The sequence below is a fragment of the Lipotes vexillifer genome, unplaced genomic scaffold (assembly GCF_000442215.2).
Source record: "Lipotes vexillifer unplaced genomic scaffold, Lipotes_vexillifer_v1.1 scaffold971, whole genome shotgun sequence".
NCBI lineage: Eukaryota > Metazoa > Chordata > Mammalia > Artiodactyla > Lipotidae > Lipotes > Lipotes vexillifer.
Window position 1 is genome coordinate 262,601 of NW_006793884.1, and position 12,031 is coordinate 274,631.

The window sequence follows — 12,031 nt, forward strand, 5'->3', positions numbered from 1 at the left end:
ATGTGGGCCTCTCACTGTTGTGGCCTCTCCCGTTGCGGAGCACAGGCTCCGGACGCGCAGGCTCAGTGGCCATGGCTCACGGGCCCAGCCGCTCCGCGGCATGTGGAATCTTCCCAGACCGGGGCACGAACCCGTCTCCCCTGCATCGGCAGGCAGACTCTCAACCACTGCGCCACCAGGGAAGCTCTATTTTGCCTTTATCTTTGAAAGATAGCTTTGATGGATATAGGAGTCTTAGTTGACAGCTGTTTTCTCTGAGCACATTTTTTTCTTTTAACATCTTTATTGGAGTATAATTGCTTTACAATGTTGTGTTAGTTTCTGCTGTATAACAAAGTGAATTAGCTATATGCATACGTATATCCCCATATCCCCTCCCTCTTGCATCTCTCTCCTACCCTCCCTATCCCACCCCTCTAGGTGGGCACAAAGCACGAGCTGATCCACCTGTGCAATGCAGCTGCTTCCCACTATCTATTTTACATTTGGTAGTTTATATATATCAATGTTACTTTCTTACTTCGTCCCAGCTTACCCTTCCCCCCTCCCTGTGTCCTCAAGTCCATTTTCTACATCTGTGTATTCCTGTCCTGCCCCTAGGTTCATGAGAACCATTTTGTTTTTTTAGATTCCATATATATGTGTTAGCATATGGTATTTGTTTTTCTCTTTCTGACTTACTTCACTCTGTATGACAGTCTCTAGGTCCATCCACCTCACTACAAATAACTTAGTTTCGTTTCTTTTATGGCTGAGTAATATTCCATTATATATATGTGCCACATCTTCTTTATCCATTCATCTATTGATGGACACTTAGGTTGCTTCCATGTCCTGGCTACTGTAAATAGTGCTGCAGTGAACATTGTGGTACATGACTCCTTTTGAATTATGGTTTTCTCAGGGTATATTCCCAGTAGTGGTTTTGCTGGGTCATATGGTAGTTCTATTTTTAGTTTAAATATGCTTTTCAACTGTCTTCTAGGCTGTATGGTGTTTGATGAGAGAAGTCAACTGTTGAAATCAAATATTTTGAACCTTATTAAAAGACTCCGCACCAACTATCATGTTAATTTTTAAATTGATGCTGAAAATACAAAGCACTGTTTTTCTTTTTACATTTTATACAAACTGAAAGGCAAGCTACAGATTGAGCAAAAGAGTATTAATTGTTTAAAAACTATATGTTTACTAAAACTTCTCCCATCAACCAGAAGATACAAATTCCTCTTTCTAGACCCTTAGCAAGTCATGATTTTCCTTGAGAAACAAACATAAAAAAGATCCTCACAAAATTGAAAATACTGTATAAAATTACTGAGAACTGGGCTTCCCTGGTGGCGCAGTGGTTGAGAGTCCGCCTGCCGATGCAGGGGACACAGGTTCGTGCCCCAGTCCGGGAAGAAGATCCCACATGCTGCGGAGCGGCTGGGCCCGTGAGCCATGGCCACTGAGCCTGCACGTCTGGAGCCTGTGCTCCGCAACGGGAGAGGCCACAACAGTGAGAGGCCCGCGTATCGCAGAAAAAAAGAAAAAAATTGCTGAGAACAGTTCAGCAATATGGATCCATAAACATATGTCAGTACCGTATTTCCTAAAATTTGTTTCATGGAAGATTAGTCCTGTAAGAAGCACATGGAGAAAATTTCTGGTCAAATAAATTTGGGAAATTCTACTTCGTCAATTTCTTTGAAGTGTTTCTATATTAAAAGTTTTTCAAAGTGTTACGCTAATAATTCTATTTAACTTTGTCTATCCTAAAAAATTTTTAATATATTTGGGCAAAGGACCTTTTATACATGGGTGTATTAACATCCTGTGAGCTAGTGTTCTGTAGACCACACTTCGGAAGCTGTGACCTGAGGGAATGGTCAGTTAACAAGCTATAGATTGGATAGCCTACCACCCACATCATCTGAAAAATAACTTAAGAGTCTTTCACTGTGCCTGATATCATGAATTTTTCTTCTAGGTTATATGCAAATTTTTATTTACATCACTCCTCAACTTAAAATGCAAATATGCTCAAAAATTTAAATAGATTATTCATTCTTTTAATGTGAGTGCCAGATATTAGACTTCTTGTCATCCACTCTCCTTTTTCTCCACACTCTTCATTTGCCTTCATGATTCCTGAGTAAAACAGGATAAATGAAGGCTATTCCATTAAAAAATAAAACTGTTGTCTTCTGTGTATTACCTTGTCCTGTGTACTTATGTATTCCACAAGCAGTAATTATTCTTTCATGTAAAAGATCCTCCCTCTTCCTTGCAAATAAAGGCAGTAGATTTTACTTACACAAAGTCACAGGATCATCCTTCCCCTAACATCCTATAGTCCCAGTGATCAATGACAATTCTTTACCATCTTAATTGGTCCACTTGTACTAAAGCTTGTTATAGTGGTTTGTTTTATCTGTTTCTTTATGTTTAAGTTGTTGTCTTCTAAAGTCATCAATTAATAGTAAAACTAATAACAAAAAAGTGATATTTTCACCTTTATCTCAAATTGAAACATGCCATAGAGATGCATGAAATTTGCAGTATTTCAAATAGTGTTGCCTTTTTATTAGCAAAATGGAGTTACACAACTAACTGGCTGTTACATTGAGTGTGATACAGTTTTGGCCCACACCTCTTCTCCTGCTGGCAGTGCAGGAGTTCTACTTTTTCACCCCTTTTCAATATGTTTTATTATTTAAGCCAAGAGAATGGTCACTCAGTGGATGTCCTTGGCAACTCCAAGACACAGAGGCTGGGCTCTCACATTTATCTTTTTCCCAACAGGAGCAATATGGAAATAAGTGCCTAATTTCTTGGCTTGGAGCCAGTTAAGCTTTTTACTAGGCCTACTTGGCTAGATTTTGTGACAGCCACAAATTTACCTTTGTGCTAGTTACATGTTAAATGGCTGATTATCGCTTCTGATTATTTTTGATGATGGGCTTCTTGCAGAGTGATTTTAATTTAAATGATTTATTTCATTGACTAATCCTAGCTCTTCCATCGATTTTATACTCTAGCCTACAATTTATGGGACTTATGCCTCTACGTTTTCTGCCACCCTTAAGAAGTAATAAATTAAATATAAATTAGACAACTAAAATTAGAAAATTTTATGTGTAACATAAAACAGATATTTGTAATTAATTTATTCAAAGTTCATTGTTGTATCTAAACTTTCATATTATTTTTGGTATAAAGATAAGACATGGTCTTTGACATTAAAGATCATCCAGGCCAATTTAAAAAAAAAAAAAGAAGGGAGATGCAGGAGCAGATTATTACTGAAATATCAAATTGTCGTAACTGATCCTAGTATTAGAATAAATACCTAAATAAAATCTGAAATAAACACTCAAGGAAAAAGCAACTAATTTGGAGGTTTTACCATTTGGACTGTGAAAAAAGTATACCAGCTAGAGAAAATGGTGAAGTTAGATTCACTGGGAGGAGGAAGTGCAGTGGGGGAGTTTGAGATATTTTTATGATAGGCGACCCAGGTTTGAAAGGGGCTTGTATGGGATCCTGAGGATTTTGGACTTACGGTGATCTCGTAAACAGCGGAAGCCACTGACAGTTGTGGCAAGACAGTTCATGTATGTGTTTTAAAAGACAACTTTGGGAGTATGGGAGACAGCTTGGTTTCAGTGGATACAAGCCAGAGACACTCCATTGAGAAATAATCTCAGCAGTACAAGATAGAACTAATAAGGTTTTCAGTTAAGACAACAGTAGTGGAAGGGTGATAATTAGCAGGGTTTCCAAAAATATTTAAGGAGAAAAACTGTATTACTGGGGAAAGCACACTGAATGCATCTCATGACAGCTTTTCCCTCCCAACTCCGTGCTAGAACAACATGAGGAATAAAATAAACATAATGTTAGACCCAGACATAAATCAGAGAATTTCTGAGGCCTTGAATTATCTAGAGGAGAGAATAGGAAACATGTTTTTTTTTGTTTTTTTTTTTTTTTTTTTTTGTCTAGGAAGCCTGTTAGAGAACAGGGAGGCTGCTTCAGAAGGCTGACACCAGTGTTCTCAGAGCAAGGATGCACTGACAGTCCCCTGAAAGAAGTCTGTCCTCACCCCCCACTCCCTACCCTCATCCCTACCCCATATACCCCAGGAAACCCTGAGATTGGGAGCCAAAACTGGAGGGGAGATTTCAGTTTTGATAACATCTTTCAGCTGGCTTACTAAAACAAATCTTAAAGTAATATTAACCTTTGTGGCTTTAGTGTGGTCCCAAAAGCCACCAGCAGCTTCACCTCCTAAATAATTATTATATCAAAATGAAAATAAAAATGAAACTATAAATCATTCAAAAGTTAACTAAAAACATAAACCACATTAAAATACATGGTAAAGGGCTTCCCTGGTGGTGCAGTGGTTGAGAGTCCGCTTGCCGATGCAGGGGACATGGGTTCGTGCCTCAGTCCGGGAAGATCCCACATGCCACGGAGCTGCTGGGCCCGTGAGCCATGGCCGCTGAGCCTGCGCGTCCGGAGCCTGTGCTCCGCAACGGGAGAGGCCACAAAAGTGAGAGGCCCACATAAGGCAAAAAAAAAAAAAAAAAAAAAAAAAAACATGGTAAAGAAGTAAAGCTGTGTTAAAAGGAACTTTAGAGATATACATTATTTTATTGTTAAAAATAAAGGCAATGATTTAAATATATAAAAGAACAATGTTATTATGTAAAGGTAAATAAAAGAAGACAGGGCAAATTAGTAAAGTATTATCAGATGACATAAAGGAGGATAAGGAAAAAGTAGTAAAAGACTTAAAGAAAGCAAATTTTAGCTTTTTGAAAATACAATATGAAAACACTTAGAGAACCTAATAAAGCCAAAGTAAGAAACCGAAATAAACAAGTTGAGGAACATAAATTGATATATAATCACAGATACATAAAGGGTTAAAAATACCATAAAATTGTAAAAATATAATAAAGAATATTATATGCAGCTTGATGGTGTTAAGTTTGAAAATCTAGAGGAAATGCAATTTTTTCTGGTAAAATATAATTAACAAAATTGACCCAAGAAGAGTGAGAAAATCTAACAAATTAATTATAGTAGAAATTGGAAAGATTAATAAAAAATCTAATAAAAATAGTATGGTCATTCAGATTTGCAAGCCGATTTCTCTTTTAATTTTAACAAATATATCTATGTGTTTTAAACTGTTCGAAGACACAGAAATTATGATGGCTTTCCAGCTCATTTTTTTACATTTGAAGTATAGTTGATTTACAATGTTCTGCTAATTTCTGCTGTACAGCAAAGTGATTCAGTTATACATATATATATTCTTTTTTTAATATTCTTTTCCATTATGGTTTATCATAGGATACTGAATATAGTTTTTTTGTGCTATACAGTAGGACCTTGTTGTTTATCTATTCCTTATATAATAGCTTACATCTGCTAACCCCAACCTCCCACTCCATCCCCTCTCCCAACCCCCTCCCCCTTGGAAACCACCAGTTCTCTATGTCCGTAATTCTGTTTATGTCTTGTAGATGTGTTCATTTGTGTCATATTTTAGATTCCACATATAAGTGATAGCATGTGGTATTTGTCTTTCTCTTTTTGACTTACTTCACTTAGTATGATAATCTCTAGTTGCATCCATGTTGCTGCAGTTGGCATTATTTCATCCTTTTTTATGGCTGAGTAATATTCCATTGTATGTATGTACCACATCTTCTTTATCCATTCATCTGTCAATGGACATTTAGGTTGTTTCCATGTCTTGGCTATTGTAAATGGGGCTGCTATGAATGTAGGGGTGCATGTATCTTTTTGCATTAGAGTTTTGTCTGGATATATGCCTGTAATAGGGAAGAACTTTTTGTATTCTGTAACAAGTTAATCACTAAAGGGATATTGCCTATAAGCTTAAATTATACATAATGGCCCATCTTTGGGAACCCTGCCTCCCAGGTAATGAGCATTAAGCTAAAATACTTTTGTTTAGCTCACAAGAAACATCCTGACCAGGCCCACCTGTGAATGACTGCAGGGAGGAAGAAATTAACACCTCCCCTCAGGAGGCTGATAGGAACGAGGAAGTGTTCGACTTTACTTCCACCCCTTTTAGTATAAAATGAGCCTGAATTCTAACTCAGGCTAGATGGTTCTCTGGGGCATGAGCCCACCATCTTCTCGGTTTGCTGGCTTTCCAGATAAAGTCGTTATTCCTTGCCCCAACAACTCATCCCTCAGGCCTGTCATGCGGCAAGCATTACGAGCTTACACTCATGCCCAGGAGTGGGATTGAGTTATCTATCATACGGGAATTCTATTTTTAGTTTTCTGAGGATCCTCCATAGTGTTTTGCATAGTGGCTGCACCAATTTACATTCCCACCAACAGTGTAGGAGGGTCCCTTTTTCTCCTCATTCTCTCCAGCATTTGTTATTTGTACACTTTTTGATGATGGCCATTCTGATTGGTGTGAGGTGGTACCTCATTGTAGTTTTGATTTGCATTTCTCTAATAATTAGTGATGTTGAGCATCTTTTCATGTGTCTATTGGCCATTTGTATTTTTTTTTTTTTTGGAGAAATGTCTATTTAGGTCTTCTGCCCATTTTCAATTGGGTTGTTTGTTTTTTTGTTGTTAAGTTGTGTGAGCTGTTTGTATATTTTGGAAATTAAGCCCTTGTTGGTCACATCATTTGCAAATATTTTCCCCCATTCTGTAGGTTTTCTTTTTGGGTTTTTTTATGGTTTCCTTTGCTGTGCAAAAGGTTGTAGGTTTGATTAGGTCTCATTTGTTTATTTTTGTTTTTATTTCTATTGCCTTGTGAGACTGACCTAAGAAAACATTGGTATGATTTATGTCAGAGTATGTTTTGCCTATGATCTCTTCTAGGAGTTCTATAGTGTCATGTCTTATGTTTAAGTCTTTAAGCCATTTTGAGTTTATTTTTGTGTATGGTGAGAGGGTGTGTTCTAACTGCATCAATTTACATGCGAGACTGTCCAGCTTTCCCAACACCATTTGCTGAAGAAACTGTCTTTTATCCATTGTATATTTTTGCCTCCTTTGTGGAAAATTAATTGACCATTAAGTGTGTGGGTTTATTTCTGGGTTCTCTATTCTGTTCCATTGATACATATGTCTGTTTCTGTGCCAATACCACAATATTTTGATTACTGTAGTTTTGTATTGTCTGAAGTTTGGGAGGGTTATGCCTCCTGCTTTGTTCCTTTTTCTACAGGATTGCTGTGTCAATTCTAGGTCTTTCATGGTTCCATATAAATTTTAGGATTATTTGTTCTAATTCTCTGAAAAATGTCATGGATTTCCCAACTCACTTTTAAACCCATACATCTCTAAATTCTAGCCAAGTTAAAGATACACAAAAATATTTAATTTCACTTGTAAATATAAAGATAAAACTTGAAAATAAAATAAGAACAAGTCAAGTTTAATAAAGACAGCAGTATACCATGATCAAGTAGAATATTATAGAAATGGAAGATGTTTCAACATTAAGGAACATAGATTTTTTTAGGTTTGTTAATGTATTAAAATTTATTAAATTATTACATTAAGAAGTTAAAACATAAAACATACGAGTTCAAAATACTTAGATATATCCTAAAACTCAGCTATCATTCTTAATATGTTTTTCAAGTAAATTAGGAAGAGATGCCTAATTATAAGGGTATGTTCCAAAAATGTCTGAAATACCGTATAAAATTGCAAATACTCCACTATTTCTGTTCAAATTTAATAAGAAGCCTACATATGATTATAGACACAGAAAACTCAAGACACATAATTAAAAGCTAACAGTCACTTTTTAGAATTAGTAAGACTTTGATAAAGCACCTACATATACATAATAAATATGTAAAAGTCTGTAGACTTTGTATGTTAACAATAAATACTTTGAAGTGGAAATGGGGGGATAAAATGAGACCTTAGCTCATTACCATCAAAACCAAAAAAACAAAAAAATCATAATAAAAAAAAAGAAAGGTATGGGATATAATATGAAGATAATCATCAAACTTTATTGAAGAGTAAAATAGGGCTGAGTGATTAGAGAAGAATATCTTTCTGGAAAGAACTAGTGTTACTAAAAATGCTAATCATACACAAATTAATTTCAGTCAGAATCCTAAATTGTGGTTTAACTGAATGCAATGACTTTAAAATCCACACGTGAGAATATGACTAAGAATTTCACAGAATAATTTGGAAAAATGAATGATAGTAAATGGAGATTCTCCTTGAGAGATTATTAAATGTATTGACTTCCATCAGATTTTGTAGTTGGCAGCCACAATAGCCACCTCTGGTAAATATAAGTGGGAAAATAATTCATTAATGATACTGGGGTAGCACATGCACTCTTAGACAAGAGAATAAGTTTGGAGGCTATGCAACCAGGATCATCTCCCAAGACCATATAAATAGAGGTCCCACTGAAGAAACCACTGCTACTGTAACAGGAACACACACCACAGCCAAGAGAGAAATAGGGGAACAGAAATTTGAGCCAAGAGAGAAATAGGGGAACAGAAATTTGAGTCCAGAACCTGCTGAGACCTGGACTGGGATACCAAAAGGCTATGTAATAAGAACAAAAATGATCCAGAAATAGACACACCCTCAAGAAATATTGAAGTCTTTGAATCATTTTAGTCCCTAAGTTAAATGAAGTTGATACAGGATAGCCAATGTCCTCAAATGCCTGCCGGTATTATAAATATGTATTTCTGTATCTTCCTAGGACCCAACATATTTTTTTCAGTTCCTTGTGTGTTATGTCTAATACCCAGTCAAAACTAATACTGTACATGAAAAGACAATATGGCTGAAATCCAAGAGAGACTAACAATAAGAACAGTTCCACAAGGGGATAATACTTTGAAATAACTATGTGATACATATTCAGGAAATTGAGGCAAAAAATTAAACTTTTGGCAGGGAACTGAAAACTAGGAAAAAATAACAGAATGTAAATTTTGAAACATATGTGAAATCTAAAAAGATGAATATGTTCTAGGGGTCTACAGTACAGCATGGAGATTATGGTTAATAATGTATTATATACTTAAAGTTGTTTAAAGTGTTGATCTTAAATGTTCTCACCACAAAAAGAAATGGTAATTATATGATGTGATGGGGGTATTAGCTATGAGTTAGGTATGTGTTAGCTAATTGTTAGTTACTATGGTAGTAATCATTTTGCAATATATTTGATATATATATCAAACCAACATATTGTACACCTTAAACACAGTGGTATATGTCAATTATATCACAATAAAGCTGGAAAAATACAGTAACCAAAATCAACAATTTGAGTGGATTTAGTAGCATTTAGAAACAACTGAATAGAAAATTAATGAAAGAAAAGCAAGTCAGAATAAAATATCTAAAAACAAGTCACAAGGAAAGTTAGGGATTGAAAACAAAGAAATAAGGATCAAAGATATAGGGGCAGAGAATATTTAGCAACTGTGTACTTGGAATTCCCAGGAAAGAGGGAGAATGAGGCAAAAGCAGTTTATAAAGAAGTAAGGTTTTTGTTTTCTCCAAAATGACAAAAGATATCAATTCACAGATTCAGGAAATGCCTACGAATAGCAAATAGGATTTTAAAAATTCTATAGATGCTACTTGAACCACTGAAGATGAGATAAAAGGACAATCTTAGCACAGCCAGAAATATGAAGACATGTTACCTTCAAGGAGCAACATAAAACATTGATGACTAATATTTCAAACTACAAAGCAGAAGTCAAAAGGCAACAGAACAGTAACCCTGAAAGAAAATAACTGCCCAACAAGAATTATATGTAATTTTAAGATACCCAAAAATAAATTAAAATAAATATTTAGCCAAACCAAAACCAAATTTTCCACCAGCCAACCTATATTAAGGGAAATACAGAAGAGTGTTTTTCTAAGAGAAAGAAATGATTCCAGACAGAAGTTTGAAGATTTAAGAAGAAATAAGGAGCAACCCCACTACTGGGCATATACCCTGAGAAAACCATAATTTAAAAAGAGACATGTACCCCAGTGTTCATTGCAGCACCATTTACAATAGCCAGGACATGGAAGCAACCTAAATGTCCATCGACAGATGAATGGATAAAGAAGATGTGGCACATATATACAATGGAATATTACTCAGCCATAAAAAAGAATGAAATTGAGTTATTTGTAATGAGGTGGATTGACTTAGAGTCTGTCACACAGAGTGAAGTAAGTCAGAAAGAGAAAAACAAAGACCATATGCTAACACAAATATATAGGATCTTAAAAAAAATGGTACCGATGAACCTAGTGGCAGGGCAGGAATAAAGATGCAGACATAGAGAATGGACTTGAGGACATGGGGGAAAGGGGAAGCTGGGACGAAGTGAGAGAGTAGCACTGACATATATACACTGCCAAAAGTAAAATGGATGGCTAGTGGGAAGCTGCTGCATAGCACAGGGAGATCAGGTTAATGCTTTGTGACGACTTAGAGGAATGGGAGGGAGGCTCAAGCGGGAGGGGATATATGTATACATATAGCTGATTCACTTCGTTGTACGGCAGAAACTGACACAACGCTGTAAAGCAATTATACTCCAATAAAGATATGAAAAGAAAAAGAAATAAAGAGCAGCAATAACAAAATGGATATGTAGGTTCATCTAAGTAAATATTGACTATGTAAAGCAATAGTAGTAATGTTTTTGGAATATACTATAATATGGAATTAAAATAGAAAAACATTAATAGCACATAATTTGTTAGGGTTGGAATGTGTAGTTATTGTGTTCTATTTGTGCATTACTTGACAAGAGACAAAATAACTAGTTTATATCAGACTTTGATAAGTCAGTGATGAACTATTATTCCTTTAGTGTAACCACTAAAAGAAAAGTAAAATATAAACCTACCAACCTAATAGGAAAAAAATTGAATATTAAAAAATACTCAGTTGATCAATAGGAAGGAAAGAAAGAAGAGAAAAAAGAACATAGAATAGATATGACAAATACAAATCAAATAGTGAGATGACAGATTTAAACCCAAATGTATCAGTAATTACATTAACTCCAGGTGAAATATTGTGCTAAAATACAAGGTAAAGATTGTCAGCCTGGGTAAAAGAATCAAAATATGTCATGTGTTTCTTGGAAGAAAGGCATCTAAAACTAAAAACTCAGAAATAATGTGCAAGTATAGCAAATTATACTTTGTAAACATTAACCAAGGACATTGATTTAACTGTATTAATACCAGGTGAAGAAGAGTCAAGGCAAAAAAATCATTACTTGAGATAAAGATGGACATTTCATAAGCATGAAAATTTCATTTTGCCAACAAGATATAAAAATTTCATCTTTTTATACGCCTAAAAATATAGTATAAAACTCATAAAGGTTAATAACTAAGAGAAACAGACTAACTTACAATAATAATGAGAGGTTTTAGCACAACTCCTCTCCATACAAACAACAAACAGACAAAATAAATCAGTACTGAAATAGAAGTTTTAAACAACACGATAAGCTTTATCTATTGGAAATATATAAACAACTTAATCCAGCAACCATAATATATACATTATATTCAAAGGCACATAATCATTTTTAGTTCATTGACCATATGCTGAGTCACAAAGCAAATCTGAACAAAATTTTGAATGACTTAAAACATTCATAGTATGTTTTTAACCATAGCATAGTTAAGCTAGAATTTAAACAGAAAATGATAGCTTTTAAAAACCTACATACATTTGGAAATTCAAAAACAAAATTAAATTTCTAAGTTCCCATGGTTCAAGGAAGAAATAAAAATAAAAGTAATAAAATATTTCTAAATAAATGATATAACTGATATAAAAAGCTCTTGAATGCAACTAAAGGTTTCCTGTGAGGAAAATTTATAGCTTTAAATGTACACATTAGGAAAAAAGGAATGCTGAACTTTAATTATCCAAAAATGTAGTTAAGAAGGTAGAGATAAATTAAAATCAAATTGTACAAGTAATAATATAAAA